Source organism: Nipponia nippon, unplaced genomic scaffold (assembly GCF_047370975.1).
Source record: "Nipponia nippon isolate SJK-2023a ecotype South Korea unplaced genomic scaffold, ASM4737097v1 scaffold_3, whole genome shotgun sequence".
Lineage (NCBI taxonomy): Eukaryota > Metazoa > Chordata > Aves > Pelecaniformes > Threskiornithidae > Nipponia > Nipponia nippon.
The window spans coordinates 55,080,808-55,101,261 of record NW_028262347.1 but is presented as its reverse complement, the minus strand read 5'-3'; the positions used below and the strand labels follow the sequence as shown (position 1 = coordinate 55,101,261).

The 20,454-nt window shown below is 45.7% G+C and overlaps 1 protein-coding gene across 2 annotated transcripts in view; it reads left to right on the top strand.

Annotated features, from left to right (window-relative positions):
- Positions 1-20,454, top strand: part of GRIN2B (glutamate ionotropic receptor NMDA type subunit 2B) — a 206,877-nt gene that overhangs the window by 37,787 nt on the left and 148,636 nt on the right. The gene's annotated exons all lie outside the window — the stretch shown is intronic.

The following is a 20,454-nucleotide window of genomic DNA, read 5'->3' as shown; positions in this document are numbered from 1 at the left end:
AGAATTAGCCCTTTTCTTCTTCCTTAGGAAGGGTAAAGAACCCCTGATAATTGTGATTTTTTTTTTTTAAAGGTTTTATTTTTGCCTGTGTTTTACCTTAGAAGAGCCAAGGATGGTAGCTTGGGTTTTTCCTGCATGCAGTTGGAGGACACTGTGGTATTTTCAGGGACGTTTAATACAGCTCTTACATCTTAATTGGAAAATAATTGAATCTTTAATAAAGCCATCCTCTCTCAGAAGTGCTCATTAGCTCCTGAAGTTAAATAGGTGTTAGCTAAAGCAACTAACCAGTCTGAACCAGTCCAGCTAAGTCCTCCTTGTTTCTGCTGCACTTTATTCCTTCATATCACGGACATTTTGCTGTTTTCCCAGGCCCCAGACAGTCTTCTGGGGAATTACTACACAAACAAGCCTTCCCACCACTGCTTATGAACAGGGCAAGGTGCAGAGAGAGCAGCATCTTTGGCCAGCTGATAACTCTCAGCTTAGGGGAGCCTCCATGGGGTGCAGCTGGACCTGATAAAAGTCTTCCTCCTGGGAGGAACAGGGGATCCAGCAATTCATGCCTGAGTGTGCATTTGGTAGGCCGGTGTGGCTAACAGTGGCCTCTGGGCTGCTGTGGGCCAGTGGGAATATCCAAGAGAAGTGAGCTGCCCTTTTCTCTGCAGGCTCAGTGCCAGACAGAGTTGGGGCCAACCCCTTTATCGAGAAGACCCTCTTAACTGCACTTTGTGCATCGCAAAGAAGCAAACAGGGACACAAGCAAACAGCCTTTTTCTTTAACAGGTCACTCTTAAGCGAATCCAAGACACATAACTAGGCAGAATCATGTCTAATTGAATAAAGGGGGAGAATTAAGCTGGCTGCTGTGGCACCTTTTCCTCAGAAAGAGATCTAGGGGGCTGAGAAATCCAGGCACTTTCTGTTTTATTTACCTTGTAAAGAAATAATCCAGTGCAGTTTATTGTAGGTGAGTAGATGGGAATAAATTATTCACAAATTATTTTCTCACTTTTTGACCAAATGTTCAGCTGCCAAATAACATACCGTTAATATGCAGTGTTATTTTCTTGTATCAGACTTTGAACTAAAGTAGTTATTGAATAAAATAATCATAGGCATTTTTTTGTCTCTCTACTTGAATAGTTGCACATGTGATAAAGTCATTCTGCCCCACTCCACCCACAATGAAGTTTTTCTGTCTTGGAGGACAGTCAGGCAGCAATGCTGCATCTTTATGCTCTTCTGCCTGCTGCGTTGCACGGTTATGGATGTCTGTGTAAAACAGGTCTGAAGCATTACTCGAGTGCTGCATTTCACACTTATGGTGGCATTTTACATTCTCTTTGAACAAGCGTCAAGTGTTACTGATGCCAGACCTCCTAAGTACTGGGAAAAGGTCCTTGTGACTTTGAACGTGGCAGGCCAAATTCTGATTTCAGATTCCCGCAGTGTAAAACTAGCATAGCCCCATTGCCTTTGGCAGGATTAGATCAGATTTACGCTGCTGTAATTCAAAGAGGAATTTGGCCTATTGAACTTCACAAAGATTTTTCTTTCTACCTAACTCTAGTCTCTCCTTGGGAAGGCAGCATCTCCCATGACTGCCCTGTGTACCCCACTGGCTCCCTTCTAAAGAGCGTTCTGGCAGGCAGGCAGGCAGCCCACAAGGAGCTCAAAGGTGGAAGCCTTTTGAATGGCGACCTCTGTTTTATCAAACTCCCCCCTCCCTTTTTTTTTTTTTTTTTTTTTTTTGTAGTTTTGCAGACAGGAGAATCAGGTTACATACAAGGATCTGCAGGTTTAGGAAAGACCAAGATTTCTTTTAAACATAAATTGAAAAAGGCTGAGCTTTACAGCTTCTGATTCACAGGTGTGTGATCTTTAATGGATAATATTTATTTGATGAATTGAATTAAAATATGGTAGAGAGTAAATACATTGATATTCTACTAAAAATACTGAAGTCAGCCTGGTAAGCCTTAAACAATCTATTTTCCACAGAGGTCCTTGACAGAGGCTTTGCTTTTAGTGACTCTTAGTCATGTTCTCTGCAGATGAGTTGTGTGGCTGGGGCTCAATCCTGGAAGCATGGATTGCTTCTTTCAGCATCCCCTCAACACCCACAGCAGTCAGCTGTGATTGAACTTGCTCAGCATTTCACAGGTTCAGACCTGCACTTACAGCTTTGTTATGCTCCCTGCGCGTTTGTGATCAGTAGCTCCAATGCAAACCTAAAGAACACTACAAACTGCTAATGCCTTGGTGTGACAGATAAGCCCCTCTTCTCTGGAGGTTAATGCAAAAAACCTCCTCAGTCAAACCATGTTCCCCGGAATAGTGTGTGAAATTCTGTTTCATCTTCAATGAGGGTTTAATAAGTGTGTCTGGGAGGAAATTTGGGTCCATGTGCAAAAAGGGGTTTGTAATATACTGTGAAGCTGGTAAATTGAGACATGAAAGGGCAGGTGGAAAAAAAAAAAAGAAAAAGGAAAAAAAAAAGAGGATTTCAAGCCTGAGTTTTCTTTCTCTCCTGTATATATAGACAGAAATGTTTTATAACAGCCATAGGCTGGCTTCATCTCAGTTAACATGCATCTGGAAGTTTGCTACCTGCCAGCTGGAGGTCTAGGCATTGTTACAATCAGTGGGGAAGGAGGAACCACCTGAGGACAATTCACCTCACCCACCCCAGGGTGCAGTGAAATACTCATGGGATAGTCCTGTGTCTCCCCACTGATTACTGAAGAAGGCTGTACCCTGGCTTGCTTGTGATGCCTCGAGTTAAATGACATGAATCCTGCCCTAGGTGTAACATAGCAGGTGGAGATATGTTGCTCAAAATGTAACATCTGGATTTCCTGATTGTTTTGTTCAAACTCATGCTCTTTAATGTTGCATTTGATTAGACTTTGTAGATAATGTTTATATCTTCTTGTTTTCCCAGTGTTTTGCCTTTTACCTCTGAAAAATAAGTATAGTCATTTGCATATGTTTTTGCTGTTTCTCTCCTTGGTGCTCATGTCTCTAATCTCACCTGTTTAGCTGTTACAAAGTGTTACATTTAATCTCTGCCTAATTTAATCTCTGCCTAATTTGGCATCAGAGGAAAATGACCAGATGATCTGTGTGCATGCTGCGATCTGGGTTTAGTTCCAGGAAAATGGTGAAGCACAGACACACAATGTGCCTCGCTTGAGCTCTGGAGAGACCACTTTGTGAGGCAGCAGTGACACCAAACAGCAGGAACTGCAGCAGTCATTTTGTTGGGGCTGGGTGGCCTGGGAGTGACGGCTGAGGAGGTCCAATAGCCCCTGCATTAGCTTCTCTCAGAGGAGTAAGCCCTGCAGCTGTGGGGCAGGGTAGAAGAGTGGCTGTGCTGTTTCAGCCCTACAAGGAAGCACCTGGTCCTTGTTTTGGTGCTGACACCTTGAAAAGGGACTAGGAGCAGAGCATCATCTCATCTGGACCCCTGATGAGAAACAGAATAGCACAGATCACTGATGATCTGTGTTTAATCTGGAATTCATGAGACGGAGAGGTGAGAAATGTGCACCACCACTGCTAGGTTCTTGTGATCCAAGAACTCTGCTTGTCGAAGCTCTCTGGTCTCTTCAGTTTGCCTGAAGTTGCTGCACTTTCTTTTTATAGCTTTGTCTTGCCTGATCTTAAGCATTAGTTTGCATTGTCCAGAGGACTGAATGCACTCGTGACCAGTGAGCATATCTGCTCCCATTCTGGTGTTTAAAATCATTTCTCCTTTCTCCCCAGTTGTTTTGAAAGCAGAAATTCAATTCTATCACAATGTGGAAATAGCTGACAGATGAGGATGCTCTGTGTTAGGAGACTGATGGTAGAAGGAAACCTTCAAGGCTGCAAACCAAGCTTCAGTTCTGATAAGCACACAAACCAGTATCTTGTGTTTGCAGCTCTGAGACTGGAAAACTGGGCTAGGCTTTTCTTCATTATATTTTCAATATTACCTACTATTAATTCTGCCCAGAAGTAGGAGGTAAAGGAGCAGTCACAGAAAAGGAAAAAAACAATAACAACGTACATTTATAGGTCCCTTAAGAGCAGAGGGAATTGTTGTTCAGATTTAGGACACTTACTGTGTTGGAAAAGGTTTAGCTTCTTGCCTAAAACATGACCACACCATTTGGCTGACTGGTCTGTTTTGTAATAATAGACTATTTATTTTTTTAAAATAACAGGAAAAAGTCAACTTGATGATAATGAAAGCAGAAAAGGTAAGAGCAGAAAATGCCTTGGGTTGTCTTATAGCACAGCTGGTGACCATAATTTTTGGTGGAACTGTCCCTTGCTATTTCTCTACAGTCACATTATTTTGCCACAGCTTCTTGTCCTGTGCAGCTTTATAGTAACACAACGGTGCACAGGCAGCACCCAGGAAAAATATTGGAAGAAGAGGATGATTATGTTTTCCCAGCTGAAAATCATTTTCCTCGGTCTCTGCATCCCTTGCTATTTTCTCCAGGGCTTGCCCACGCAGGTAGCCCTAATGATGGAAATAAAATGGTAGGAAAGAATGATCTATTAAATTGGGCTTTGCCCGTAATAAAATCTGTATAAAAGCTGCATGAAACTAAACTGAAATCTAAAATCCGTGATCCTTTCTAGGCCAGATTCTCCTTCCTTTTCTCACTCAGCATAGACCTGACTTTTCTGCTATTCGCTCCACTACCTTGCTCTTTTTTCCTCATTCATACCAAAGCTGAAATTTCTCCTCTGGCTTTCCATCTCCACTTCATAACTCCCCATCCCCTTTCTTTTTGTTTTCTGTCAAGGTTTCCAAGACATGTTGTCTCTTTCTCTTTCAATCCTGAAGGTTGCTGTGATTGCTCCATGCCTGATTGCTCCATGCCATGCTGCTGCAGCAATGGTATTCTTTGGTATTTTAGTGGGGAGCAAGTCCAAACTCGGACAATAGGTATAAAGCACCAGGGAAGAAAACTAGCTGCCGGTCAGAGGGGAGAAAAATGATGCTGCAGGTACAGGGAAGCCAAAACTAATTGGATAAGCTGAGCACCTAGATACACACTTGAAACCAGGACAAAGTCAAAGACACTGGGACAGTACTGCTAAAAGCAGAACATCTGTAATTAAAAGGAAAGAACTTTCACTCTCAGGTTTCCAAAGGTTAAATAATAGAGATGCATGGGGAATGCAAACCTCATTTTTTGGATATAAATTTGTTTCATTTCCATTAGGGATGACATCTGAAATTTTTAGAGCCCTTGTGTGAAGGAAATTCAGTAAAAAAACAAAAGAAAAAGTTCCCTTTGAATGGATTATATGAACTGAAGTGAAATAAATTCCAAACAAAATGCTGCTTAGAAGGGGAAAAAAAAGACACATTTTGATCTGCAAACGTTGCAAGAATATGGTTCAATGTTGTTAGAAGATTTCTATCCCTTTTTTTCCCCTCCAAAGCAAAATTATATGCAGTTCATGTAATTTCACAAATCATTTTCATTTTTCTGAAACTGCATTTGATGATGGTAATAGTTTAAATGTTCCTAGTGATCAGCAAAGATGAGTTCAATGTAAAAAAAAAAAAAAAAATAAAAACCCCAGCAGCTTCCCTTCAAGCTTTTAATAATTTTATTGAGGACGTGATTAATACACTACTACTGCTTTTGCTGCTTAGTTTCCTCTTGCTGCCAAATGAAAGCTCTGTGTAGCTCACAAATAATGAACTAAATATTGTGTGTCATCAAACTACGAGTCTGCTGCAAAAGTTGGGGAGGGAGAAGAAAGGTAGGTCACAGAGATATAGAGAATAAAAGCCAGTATTGTATGCCGATGCTGTTTTTCCCTTGAGTATACACATGTAATAACAGGCCAGGTGGAGCCGTAATTTATGTTTACATCTGTGTCTAATCTGTCCATACAAAATTAAATTTTTTCATATAAAGAAAGGGAATATAGGCAGCATTTTTCTGTGGCGCTTAATTAACATCTGAGAATTTCCCTAGAACAATTTTTATTACTTTACAAATAAATTACAGCACTTAAAATCCCTCAGATATTAGGAAACCTGGAAATGAACTTTTAAGAGCTTTAACCTTTCCCCAGGGCCATTAAATCCTTCAATGTTAACTCTCATTTCCTAAACAAGAGCTCAGGTACTCTCGTCAATATTATTTCAATGAAAAAAATTACTTTTCAAAGAAATGTATTGTTTCTTTTATTAAATATCCTATTAAAATAGTCTGCTTTTTAAATTTTTAATATTTCCCTCTACTTTATCTCCCATTTGCTTGGGAGGAACTCCATTTCAAGGCTTTCACTTTTTTTGGGGGTATTGTTTTCAAGAGTCACAAGAAAAAAATATGGAGTTTGATTTTTTTTTTTTTCTTTTTTTTTTGGTCACTTAAAAAAAAGCAACAGGAAATCCTCTTTTAAAAAAAAAAATCTTATGGAAATGTAACTTTCCTTGAAATATCCCCATCACTTTTTCCCCCCTAATAATTTCCACTGGATGCACTTCATATCTACCCTGAGCTTTGGAAATGCAGAGCCTTGGACACCTAAAGCCTGCAGGCACCATCTTTGCTTGAATGTCACAGGGCTGGGGAGGGGAAAGCCTGGAGGGACCCTGGTGAGACTCACACCCTGCCAAGGTAGCCTGGGGTGCTTTTGGGCAGTGGCAGTGCTGGGGCAGGGTAGGATGCAGAAGAAGCAGCCTATATGGAGGCACGGATGCCTTCCCTTGGCAGAAGTTGTCCCAGACAACAAACGCCAAGCAAAACTGAAATCTGATTCCTTTATATCAGCCTTTTGTAGCTATTTATAAGCTGCTTTATTTTGGGTCATAGAATTCTTCTTCCAGGAGTACTGAGTGTTAGTTTTCTTCTGTTGTTATAGTGATGTTTTCTTTCGAGTGACAGAAGACCTTTCCTTGCCTAGCTCTGAACGCAACTGCTGCAGCCTACCTGAGGGAAAGAGAAGCTGAATCAACCTCTTTCTTACTAATGTTTAAATGAGGTGATGCCATTGTCTACCTGGAAATAGAAGTATTGAAATATCTGTGAGGAAAAAGTTGATTTCCACTCAGCTTGGACCTGGCAAGTAACGGGGCTTTTGTGAAAAAGTTCTTTCTTGCTAGATTTCTAACCTTGATTTTTGCACTGATGATGTTTAGGTAGATTTCCAAATCCAAGAGCACTTATCTAAAGAAAATCTGGGAGCTTGATGAGATCTGACCCATAGTTATTTATAATCATTATTATAACCCCTTTCTTCAGAATAAAAAACCCAACACACAAGTATTAAATCAATTTGTGCCATCCCCAGCCGGACAAGGAGATTAGTTTCTTCATTCTGGAGCAGGCAGTCCTTTATTACAACCCCAAGCGGTTACTTGTCTCACAAAATCTAAATTAATTACACTCAAATTTGTCCCTACCCTAAACTGGCCTCAAAATGAAATTGAAAACATGGAGTGTGAAATTGCCCGATGCTGCTGCTTTAGATCCGCGTGTAACCCCAGTAACCACAGGACAGAGAGAAAAGAAACAATTCTTTCTAGGGAATCTCTTATTCTCTTTGCCTTTTATTTGCCTCATTAACCAAGTTTGGAGGGGATGGATTATGAAGGTGTTGTGGTTTAACCCCAGCTGCCAACTAAGCCCCACACAGCCACTCACTCACTCCCCCCTGCCCCAGTGGGATGGGGGAGAGAATCAGAAGAGTAGAAGTGAGAAAACTCATGGGTTGAGATAAAGACAGTTTAATAAGGAAAGCAAAACAAGGAATTCATTCACTACTTCCCATTGGCAGGCAGGTGTTCGGCCGTCTCCAGGAATGCAGGGCTCTATCACGCGTAACAGTTACTTGGGAAGACAAAATGCCGTAACTCCAAACGTCCCCCCCTTTCTTCTTCTTCCCCCAGCTTTATATGCTGGGCATGACATCATATGGTGTGGGATATCCCTTTGGTCAGTTGGGGTCAGCTGTCCCAGCTGTGTCCCCTTCCAGCTTCTTGTGCACCCCCAGCCTACTCGCTGGTGGGGTGGGGTGAGAAGCAGAAAAGGCCTTGACTCTGTGTAAACACTGCTCAGCAGTAACGAAAACATCTCTGTATTATCAACCCTGTTTTTGGCACAAATCCAAAACATAGCCCCATCCTAGCTACTATGGAGAAAATTAACTCTATCCCAGCAAAACCAGTACAGAAGGAAGTTAAGGGAACTACATATACACAGGCTGGAAAAAAACAGGGTACAGAAAAAGATATAATCATAGTCTGTGACTCTGTTAAGGGTCTGGAGGAACTGATATATGAAGAAAGACTGAAACAGCTATACATGCATATTGTAGATTGGCTGAACAATGCGTCAGGGTATGATTTATACAAGCAGTGAATAGAGGTAGACTAAGATTAGAGAAAATAATGCTTGGTGTAGCTGCCAGAAGTAGAAGTAGGAGCGACAGGATAAAGTTGAGAAAAGATATTAAATGATATATTATGATATGTTAAATGATAATATTAAACGATATATTACGAAAAAAGTTCAGACACTGAGTTTTATTAGGATTTGCTCTAGTCTCCTTAGGGAAGAGTGTGGAAACCACGTTGCTTCAGCTGTTTTCAACCAAGACTGAACTAAGCGCTGGAGAATGTGTTATTTAGCTAGAGTGGAGGAGAAAGAGGACGAACAAGACGAGAGACAGGAAAACTTCTCCTGAATCTAGGATTGTGGAGGAAAAAAAAGGGGGGGGGGGAGAGAGAGTTTGATTGAAGTAGTTCTGAGAGTGACTGGAAAGAAAAATATCCTAAAGACTCTGTTGAGGCAATTTTTCTCTGCGCTTTGGCAATAGCTTCTAGCTGTGTATTTATGAGGTTCCTGATAATAACAATAAATGTATGCTTCGGAGGAAGAAGGAATGAAGAAGATGGAGGGTCTAAAGGTGGGCAGGAAAAAGGCAAAAAAGGCAGGCACACATAGCGAGGAGGACTCATCTACAGGGTGCCAGCAGAATCAAGCAGGTCTGGTAGACCAGAGCCCTCCTTGCAGCTCTGCTCTAAAACATGACTTTAAGACAGTCGCTAAACTACTGTCTACAGCAATTTGCCCTTTGCAAGAAGACTGTAGCAATGTTTTTGTAAAGTACTTTGAGCTCTACAAAAGGCAAAGGCTACCTAATTGCTAGGGAGCAATTAACGGATTTTTCTAGCTGAAGTAAATACCATGCTTGATATGAAAATCTGGACTCCAGGAGGAGAAGCTGTAACCCCCCTTAGAGGTGGTTGAATAGCTGCGGCATGCAGGAGAGCTTATTGTATGCAGGGCTGATAGTACCGTCTATTGTAAGCTTGCCCAGCATTCCCCATTATAAGGTCCTCTTGGGGGTTTCCTGTAACTTTGCCAGACTATGACTGTTTGAGCAAAGTTTCCTATGCCAGGTGTATGCCTCAAGCTGATTGATTTATTTATCTATTTATTTGGAAAATAAAATATCTCTCTCTGAAAATGTGGCACAGAAAGATACGTGGTTTACCTGTGTTGCAAGTGCTGGCGTGTTTTGCTCTGAAGGTTCTGCCCGACCACCAGTGGTCCTCAGAGCAAAGGCCCAGGTCTGGAGAGGGTGTCTTGCAGGGGAGGACTATTAACCAGAAGTGTGCTTTTGGTACCACTGCATAGGTTACCCCAAGTTTGGCCTTGTTATAAATGTGAGAAACTGCATATACACAGCAGAATCTTTTTAGATGTTTGCCACGTATTTCTGAGAGAGATCTTGTCCTTGCAAGCTGCGCTTCAAAACTGCACTTGGGCCTGGGGGTTGCACAGGCCATGCTGGGGCCAGGGCTCTTCTGTGCGGTCCCAGTGGGATCCAGCTGGGAGAACTGCACTGTGCAGCAGGGGATCTGGGATGGAGCATGGGTGAGATGGGGGGACACAGAGGGTGTGATGAGCCAGTGTGGAGGATGAACATCTGGAATAGATCCTGAAAGAAGGAGAGGGGGAGGGAGGCTGGAAAAAGGTGGGAAGCATGAGATGGGGAACCGGAAAAGGCAGAGGGGGAAAGGAAAGAGGAGGAGATGTGCCTGGCCAGGTGATGCTGCCTGGCTTGCCGCCGGAGCAAGAGCTGGGGAGCGGGGGGCGGCAGAACCACTGAGCAAACAGGACGTGGGGTGTGAGATGGGGGTGGAAACTGGGTGAGGAGAGTGGGCCTGGGCTGAGGCAGGGCACAGGGCAGTGGGATCTGGCAGCTATGCTTTCCCTGTGGGGGCTGCCTCCTGCTCTGGTTGGACAGAAGTATTCCCTCCCTGCTCTGCACTGAGCCACAAAGAGAGTCAGAAATGGCTCCTCGGGGCTGGGAGGATGGGGACACTGGCATCAGTGCTTCCCCCCCCCCCCACCAGGGAAAGGCCAGTGGGTCTCCCAAAGCGTGCCTGGGGCTGGCTCGGCTGTGTCCCCCCGCCCTTAGCCAGCATGCCATGTGCTGGGGCCCCAGGCCTGGTGGGGACAAGGGAAAGCTCCTGGGAGGAGGAGGCAAGCCCCCCCGCTGCCTCCACCAGCTGCCAGCTGCCTGGCTCAGGGCCAACGTGGCCACTACCAAGCCTCTGCACTGGAGAGAACAGAGAGAAGGCTTTAGGAGGATGCTCTGCGATGGAGCTGCTGGCTCCTCCAGGTGCATGCTCATGCAGTGTGTGCTTTGACCCCGCTCCCGCTCAGGCACTCGCTTTGCTGCTTGCTTTCTGCGGAGGCAGAGCTGCATCCTTGTGCCCTGGCTCGCTGCAGCAGTATGGAGGTGTGGGCTGAAGAGCCACATGGTGTGGCCCTGCCACAGGGTTGAGCAGCATGTCCACCAGGCTGCCAGCTTGCTGGGTCTCAAATCCTGCTCCACGCCTGCCACCCTTCCCCTCCCCTTGCTTCTCCCATTTCCCTTCCACTCACACTTTCCTGTCTGTCACTCCACCCATTTCTTAATTATTGTTTGTGCTGTGCTTTGAAAATGCAGTGTGCTGTATAAATGTTAAGTGTTTTTATTATTATTATTATTTCTCCTTTTTCATTTGCATCCCTCACCCTCTTTTCTCTCGCTATTGTGGCTTCCAGAGAGAATGTGTGGGCTTACATTATTTATAGCTGTGTGAGAGTAATTACAGAAATGATTTAATTACTCAGTTAATACCGTTCTCTACATCAAGCTTGTCAAGCTGGTGATCCTCTAACTGCAGCCGAACACAGTCTAGCATTGTCTATACCACCTCACGGATGAGTAGGTAAGGGAAGGCGAAGCTTGGGAAAAGGTTTGTGATTGCCTTGCACATTGCTGGTTACTCCCCTCAGGCTAAGGGATGAGGCTGCTGAGCCTGTGGGGACCTGGCCAGGGGCGACATGTGGTGCCACCTCAGCCAGGGTAGAGCTGCCCGTGAGGATGTGGTGTGCAGTGAGGGTTCGTGGCTCCCAGCTGACAGGGCCTCCCTCCAACACAAACCTACCTGAGCTGAAGTTTCAGTGTTCCGTGTGTTGCATTAACCAGCTCTTCACATTTATCAAAGGTCAGAGATCTGGGAGGGATTTATTGCCTTAACTTCTATTTAAGCGTACCAAATCATAGGATTCACACACCCTGCATGGGGCTGAGTGCAAGGTAAAATTACTATCGCCAGAAATGTTCTTCCTTGCGAGTGACCACATGTAGCTCTAACCCTCTTGAAATCGATGAGTTTTCCCTCCAAAGAGGATGGCCTCCTCTTGCTGAGACTCCTCCCATTGGAAATATAGTGTTTCCATTACTTCTAGTTCGCAAAGGCTTGTAGGGAGCCGGGAATCTCCCGTTGCTGGTGCAGTATGGAAGGAGGTTGAGAGAGAAGAGTACACGCTTTCCTTCAGGGGACGCATTGAGCCGATGGTTACCAATATGTTTTCATTATCTACGAGAGAGAGTTAACCACCCTCCTCCTCCCACAAACCACCTAGTGAGCTCAGGAGAAACGTGAGGAGTACCTCTTCTGAAGGTACTGTAGATAAAAAGGAGGGGTCAATGGATTCTTAACAAAGGAGACAGTCGCTCTGGAAGTGGAGAGAGAGACTCTTGTTGGATAATGGTGCATTTGTCAGATAATGGTGTATGGAGAGAGCATCTCTCAGAAGTGCCTGCCTTCCATGTCTCCAAGTTGCCTGGCTCGATTTGGGCTCCTTCATGGCCCGGGCTGTGGGCCAGGCTCAGCCTGTTCTTCGGTGCGGCAGGGCTGGGTGGGCGGCGGGAGGGCTGGGAACAGGTGGCATCGGGGCTGGTGGAGTGGAGCGCCTTTTCCGTGCAGCACTGCCTGCCAAGCTGCCAGGTGCAGGACACCCGGTATCTGGATGGGCTCTGCCCACCTCCTAGGAAGCGATGGCAATTGAAGAAGTAGGCTAAAGTGTTTTGAGTGTGAACAGTGAGTATAGGTGCCTTTTATTTTTTTTCTGACGTCCAACATGAGACAGGTTAAGGCAGCTCAAATTTGAAAAAATGCTGGGCATCTCCACCTTCTGAAAGTTGGGCCTTTTATGTTTCACCTCTGAATGGATACCCAGAATGCCTCATCGCTTTTGCAAGTCCACACTAGAGGCTTTTTTTTTTTTCTTTCTCCCCCGCCCCTCCCCATCTGGCACACTTGAAAGTGAGTTTTATGACCTGACATTGGAACAGCTTGTTGAGAAGACAGAGTGTGTGGAAGGGTGATGGAACAAGTAATTTTATCAGCTCCCAAATGAATGAATCCTGTTTTCAGTGGATTCACATCTCATGGTTAATTGACTCTTTAACTGAATTATATACTAAGACTATAATGTGAGCTCAGCCCTTAGTAGACACCAGAGAGTCCACAGAGGAGAGAACCTGAGCTGGGTGAAGAGATTTCAGAAGAGCTGAACTCATCCTTCCCCCAGTGGTGAGGACCGGGGTCATTAAAAGGATCTCATTTCTTCACCCACCACCCTATTTCAAGTAGAAGATGTCTGGTCTGAATGAGTGGGTGTGCCCATAGCAGCTTCAATTTTTCAGGAGCTGGCTACACCTCTTCCCTACAATAATCCCATTTCCCCTGGGTCTCCTATTGCTTTTCTCCCAGTTTCAGCTGTGTCTTTTATACCCGCTGGCTGGGCAAAAGAGAGATGTACTTTGGTGCCCCGGAGGCTGTGTGTACAGGGGCTGCCTACTACAGGCATGCTGCCAGGTCAGGATGAAGTTTATTTGATTGCCCAATGAGCCTTTGACTGCGAGTGAATCATACACACTGCTCTGGGGCCAGATAAAGGCTTTGGGACTGAGTGCTGTTGCAGGCAGTATGTTGTACAGCACTATAAGAATTTAATTCTCCTTGAGTCCTCTCACCCTTTGTCAAACCAGGTGGAAATTGGCCAGCAGGTTCAAGAGTTACTGGGAAGCCTGACTCATGTACGCACAAACGCCAGGTTTGCAAGAGCCTCACGTCCTAAAGAAAACAAGCTAAAAATACACACAGAAGGTGGGCGAAGACCTGTGTTGGAGTGTCTCGGGAGCTGTGATTTCTGCACAAGTGACCCATGCACAGTGTGTCCCAAACATGCTTGCAGCATGCTCACTCTCCCTGCCACACGCTCCCACGGTGACTCACTCTGATTCACCCCAGCATGGTCCTGCTCTGTGATTCGCATAGACGAGCACGTAATGTGAGCAGTGCTGTCTCTCGGGGTTGGACGTTTGGTTCACACTTGTGCTCGGCACACATGTGTGCGCTCTGTGACTCGCACTACTGCACCGCGGTAGTGGTTGGATCACAGCAGCAAATGGGGCATAGTCATGAACAGGCACTTGCTCAGTGTCGTGTGCTCTTATCAGTTAACTTTTGAAGGAGAACATGGTGCAAGGCTTGGAGATTTTAATATTTCTATCCAAAAACAGACCTCTTGAGAAAAGAAATTAGCCTGATGACAGCAGCAGTAATTGGATTATTCCGTTAGTATCCTCTGTGGAAGAGGAGGGCACATGCTTTTAACTATACTTTCAATGCAGAGACTTAAAAATTGCACTTAAAATGTGAATTGCACCTTGGTTTTCTTCATAACTGACAAGCAGACATCTGTTTTCTGCCCCACTTTTTTCTGCCTTTGGGCTGGCTGAGCTTTCTGTCTAGCCTTATTCTTAGCCTTGTGGCAAGGCTACAGCAAACTATGGTGCTTTGGGTTCCTCAAGTGGCACTGAAGGAGATCAGGGCATGCTCTAACCAGCAGGTGCCTTAGGTGGGCTGAGGAGGAGCCAGCCTGAAGGTGAAAATAAGGGAGTATGTATCCCTTGATCTAGAGGAGGGTGTGTGCTGAAAGGGCTGAACCCCTGAGAAGGGGAGAGACAGGAAGGTCTGAAAGGCATAATGAGATGAAATGAGGGGCAGAGAAGCGCACAGCAAACTTTGGACATGTCTCTGAGCAGTGAGTCCTCCTTGGCTTTATGGGCTAATCTCCTGCAGTTGCAGTCTGAACACTGAAATAATTTATAATGGGACTGACAAAGTTCTGGAGTATGAGCATGCTTGCAGGAGACAGCACTGCTGAGGTGGAAGAAGATAGGGAGGAACTGGACAGAGGATGAACCAGCCAGCCTTCTATTTCTGCTAGTTTTGGTCATCTGACAGACTCCCCAAACTCACATGGCCTTCCCTCTCTTTTGTTTTAAGAGTCTCTGATTATCTTTTGGTAAACTTTTGCTTATTTGGAATTTGCCAGGTGAGTTTTGCTGAGCTTTGGGCACATCCAAACGTTTGATACAGCCATTACCTGGCCAGAGATGTAATTTTTTTTGCTAGTCAGTTGGTTGCTTAATTTAGATTTAACAAGTCACTTTGTGCTCCATTAATTAGGCCTTCATGCAAAATGTTTAATGCCGAAGTGTTCTCGCCTGCAGATGGTGGAACAGCTTCATTTAGGGAATGGCTGGAGACCTCACTGGGCTGCGCCATTCCTTGTGCCCATGGACCATTCTCCCCCAATGAGCCATGCTGCCATTAACCTTCGCTGTCTCCGTGTCCTGGTGTGAGGCCACAGGGCTCATCTTCACCAGGGCTTGTCCCAGCCCTTCTCTCTGTCTGATCCCTCTGCCCTTGCCTGAGCTCCCTTGGAAGATTTTATGGGCACATGTGGATTTTAAGTTTCATACGCTTAATTGTTATAAACTGAAGCTGTGGCTGGCAGCTTTCTTGCCAGAGGCAAAACAGGCTGGCAAAAACATGCTGTGATACTGACCACCGGGAGAAGAAACGGAGGTTGTGAGTCGTATTTGTCTCCTGCTGTGCTTAGGGCCACATTTCTGTCCGACAGTGTCGCTCGCTGGTCACTGTACTGGTCCAGCAGTGTGTTGCTCTATGCCTTGAGACGTGCCTGTAATAATACTCAGTAATATACAATACAAGCTGTGGGGAAGCATTTTGTGCTTCCAGAGTGCCAGTAGCCAGCCAGCAGCTCCTGCCGTGCTGCTGCTATAAAATACACAAATCTCTCAAATCACACATTGATGGCTTTTTTGTTTGGTAATAGAGGAGCGAGTTTAGTTTTTCCATTTCCCCCTCTTCTGGTCTAGTCTAGACTGCAATACTAGGGAAAGGATTTTCTTTCTTGGCATGTTTGGGTTTCTGTGGCAAGGGAGAAGTGATTTTGTATGGGAACGGATAAAAGCATGTGGAAGACGTGTGGCTGTCTCTGTGTAACCATGTCTGTGCAGAAGCATGTCCTGTCCTCCTCCACACTGCATGCAACCCTGCTATCAAGGAACCCTTTTGACCAAACCTTTTGCTGCCGTTTGATGAATAAATTGGATAGGGAAATGAGCTGACGCCAGTAGGTTAGACACAAGGTGACAAGGATCTTGTTGTGACAATCGATTTACCTCTTTGCACTTAGGAATCTGTAGGGGATGGTCCTCTGGGAACTCATCCCCTGGGATTTGTTCCTTCAGTTACAAGGAGGGAACCTCCAGAGGACAAAGTCATATTCTGATATTCCTTCCTTGCCGCTCACCTAGCACCCTTTGAGGGGCAGCCCCTGCAGAACGGGTGTGACTTCTTGTGGGGGCTGAGAAAAGGTGGCAGAACTGTGCCTGGGTTAAGAAAAGGATGAGGAGACCTGCTGAATGGCGGTGTTTGACAAGAGGCAGCAGTACGGAGGAAGGGCTTAGGGTATCCCAAGAATGAGGGTGGAATGAGGTGAGGGTGTGGGAAGAGGAGGTTTGACATAATGTTCAGAGTAATTCATAGATTAAAACAGGCAGAAAGGTCTCAAGGTGAGATCAGATAATTAATTAATAACTTCAGGGATGCATCTTCCTCTCTCAGCCAGCAATACAGGCATTGTGTGACTTCCAGTGAGCTTCTCTCTCCTGCTCCTTCTCTCGCTTACTCCATAGCCAGATGTGCTCAGCAGCCTTCAGCTCTCTTGCAAACATCCCGTATGTGCCTTCTCAAGGCCACAGACCAGAGGCTGGAGCTGCTGGTGGCTACTGTCACCCTGTATCGTGTTGCTACCTCCTTGGTGACATGTGCTGCCACCCTGCACTGTCCCTATGTGGTTTGCCATGTGTTCCCAGTTTCTGTCTTGTCCTGGGAGGTCTTTGTAGGGAACTTTAAAGAAAGGAATGGGGGGTCCAATTGCCTTTTCTCCCCCTGTTGCCCAGGAGGCAGGATCTGGCCCCACTGCTGGTGAGCACCAGGCTGGGGAGGGAAGGTAGTGCAGTGAGAAAGGAATGACTCATTCTCCAGAAAGGAAGCAAATGCACAAAAATGTGTGTGCACCTAAAGATGGGGAAAAAAATTACAACTTAAGACTCGAAAGGTTCACTTCAGTTGACCAAGTACCCCCAGAGGAAAACTCTTTGTTGCCAAATACTTTCCCTTCTACAGCCCCATTATTTTTTTCCCCTTAGTATTTTCCCTTAATGGTTGAATCGTTTAACACCACATACAAAGTCGGATCTGGCCGCTCTGGGGCGATTCTGGGTTGCCATGGCAATGAGGCCTGTCTCTCCAAATTAGGACATTTTTCCTGCTGCCTTTTCTATGAGAGGCCTTCTCTCATCTCTTTCTCTCTTAGTCTCCCTTGATGTCTGAAGTGCTGAGCGCTGCCTCCTCTCTCGCACACTCCCTGAAAGGGATCAGACTTTGCCCGTCTGAATTAATTCCTCTGAAGCCCATGCCAGCTTGGCATGTGCTGGCTCTGCGAGGACCAACTTTGTGCTCCTCAATGAATCTGCCACAGGATCAGGGTGAGGAGGGGTAGGAGAGATGTAAAGGTGGTGAGGTTAGTGGGGGACGGCAGTGTGTGTCTGTGGCGTGCTTATTCCCTGCTTGGTACACCATTGCCGCATCTCTGCCTGGGTGCTGCCAGGACTTTCTGGAGCTGGGTGCTGGGGTGAGAGCTGCTTAGCCTAAAATGTATCTTAGGACTAGAAAACCTAGTGGAATAAATCTGGGGTGAACATAAATACGCTGGCATGTACAAATCTGTCGGACAGCCTCGGGTCCCCAAGGTCCCATCCTCTATGGGGCAGGCACCTGCAGCAAGACCATAGGAGTCATCTGTCTCTTCGGGGTGTTGTGCTGCTCGGCCTTGTCCCCGGATATGCTGAGCTGTGCCTGGTATGTGTCAGTGCGCTGAAGCAAACAAGTGGATTTACACCACTTCTGCACCTGTATATTCCTCTTGCTGGTTTGGGATTTGGCGTGAGTCAGACCCACCTCAGTTTATTCTGGCTGCTGACAGACTCCCAGGGCCCCTGTGGCAGCTGGGATTAGTCTGACACAGGGATGCCCCCAGCCAAACTGTCTTCCCTGGGCTATGCCTCTGACCCAAGGGAGTAGGAAGAGAAAGGAATTGGCACAGGCAGCACTAAAAACTCACAGAAATGGAGGCATGCCTGTAGTGGGCAGGTCCGAGTGGCTGAGTAATGTCAGGAGCTGGGAGCAGATCTGCTGTCTCAGAGGAGTGTCATTGTGACAATGTGAGGTGATGCATGGCAGAGCAGTACAGTCCAGTGTTTTCTACCCATCAGGGCAGAAAAGAAAAGGTGATGTGATGAGGTTTCCTTGCTCATCCTTCCCCTGGCCAAATGGGCTACTACCCCAAGACCAGTTTTTAACCTTGTGGTATATTTTGGAACTTTCATGTATAGCAGAGGGCAGAAAACCAGGGGAGGGCAAAAATAATGGATTGTAGATGTTTGGCGTGGAGATGAAGGTGTAAATTTTGGTTGAGAAGATGATTGACCTCAAAGCCTGTTCTGTCCTGGCTATGGTATGGCGTTGCTGTTTTTCATAAAAGATGCTCTGGAGCTGGGGGCAGTTGGCTGTGAAGAGCATAGCAGAATGATGTGCCATGGCTGAAGTCCTTGGGCTCAATCCCAGGTGCTCTGCACCTTTGGCTGCCATGGGACGGCAGTAATGTCCCACCGGACTGCTGGGGGTGATCAGGCACACTTCTTTTCTCCAGGAAGCCAAAAGTCTTGATTCTGTTTAATGATGCAGCGTTTAAATAAAAAGAGGTGGGTGGACTTGTAAATTGGTTAGACCCATAGTGGTAGGGACTTTGCTATACTGTCCCAGTAGACTTAAAGTTGTCCAGTAAATGTTAATTTAGAAACCTTTTTGTAATGATCTGTGAACTGGTTTAGATCAAAAGCTGATTTAGCCCAGTATTCTGCATCCAACAGCAAATGATAGAGGATCAATTAGTGATACTTCTTCAGAATATTCTCCAAGCATCCCGTGAGTTATGCCTTGGGACTTTCTAAGCTAGTCAGTGTATCTTTGTATTTAGTAGTGCTGGATAGGTTTTTCTTCCATACACTTACCCACATGCAAATTCTTGGCATTTGCGAACCCATGCACGTTTTTAGCATCCAAGAGACAAGGAGTTTCACTACTTAACTGCTCATAGGGTGAAGAAGTTCTTCTTTGTTGGAAGCTTGCCACTTGGCATTCTCATTTGATATCCCCTCATTCTTTTACTGGAAAAAAGTAGCTAACAGTTATTCCCTTTTCACCTTCTCTATCCAGCCCCTGATCTTAGAAGTCCTTACCATATTCCCCCCCAGCTGTCACTTTTCTGCAGGAGAATTGTAATTTATTTAGTTGATTCTCAGGAAGACCTTTCCACTTACGTCATCCATCCTCATACCTTTTTTGCCTCTTCTGCATCCCTTTGAGGGAGGAATTCAACACATACTCTTCAGTGGAAAAAAGGAAGATCTGTAGACGGTGGGTATTACTTGCAGTGTCTAACTGAGCTGGCCCTGACACAGATACAACATGCCCTGTGCTGTCCCGAGGGACTGTTTTTGGCTCTGCCCTCTCAGATATGGGTAAGAGGTGTAGGTGCCCATCACTGTTTGAAGGGCAGTTACAAAGACAATGGGGGCAAACTGTTCTTGGTAGTGCCAGACAGTGTAATGAGAGGCCATGGTAGCTCCTTGGACATCAGGAAAAATTTTTCAGTAAGAAGGTAGTGCAGTGCTGGAACAAGGGCCATGAGTTCAGCCACAGTTGATTGGATCCAGTGATGGTGATGGTCTCATTGTGAGGGGATCCTTCAAGGCCCTGTCCTGCTAGCGTCTCTGTGATGCCATGAAGTGGCATTAAGATACCCCAGAAATGATACGTGAGTCTGAGGTGCAGAAACTTTCTAGAATTGCCCTTATGGTAAAAAAACTCTTTATGACTTTTTTTCTTTGCGATTTTCGTTTGTATTGGCATTGATCTATTAGGTTTTTGTCCCCTTGCTGTGTCCCTCTAGCAAGCACACTGCAAGATTTTGGGCTGTGATGCTGAGCAGGTGGGTGTTTAGCACACTCTGACCCGGGAGCGGATCCTGCATCCTTGGGAAGCTGCAATGTGCTGAATAGCTGCTGTAGAAGTGCCCTGATGTTACTGTCAGCCTCCTGTCTGTGGCACACCACCGCTGCCTGCCTACCTGCATGGGGACGCTTGAGCAGGCCCCTGCTAGCAGAGAGCGTGGGGCATGGCTTGGAATGAGCTTGGTTTGCTGAGCAGAGCAGCAGCTGGGTCACAGGGGAGGATGCAGCAGAGGTCTTGTAGAAACAACTGACACCTGAATCATTGCATGCCTGGGAGAGGGAAAAGTCAATTAAAAGGAAAAGAGCAAAGCTCCTAAGACTTCCTGGAATTGCAACAGATGTATCTGAAGCTTCCTCAGGTGCTGAGCAGGTTTTGGTGGTGCAAGCTGGAAAGGTGGCTGAAAACTTAGATTTGCCGGGATGCGGAGAAGGGATGCTTCTCAAACAGCAATTCTGCTTCCTAAACCTTCAGTACTTTCTTCTTTTAGTTGTTCCTGAGATATCCTCAAACTTGTCTTTCTTGTAATGCTATTATTTCAGGTGCTTGCCCTGTGCAGAATGGAGACATAGCTTCAGCAGTTGGAATGTGCAGGATTTAAAGGCTGAATTTCTAGTCACCTT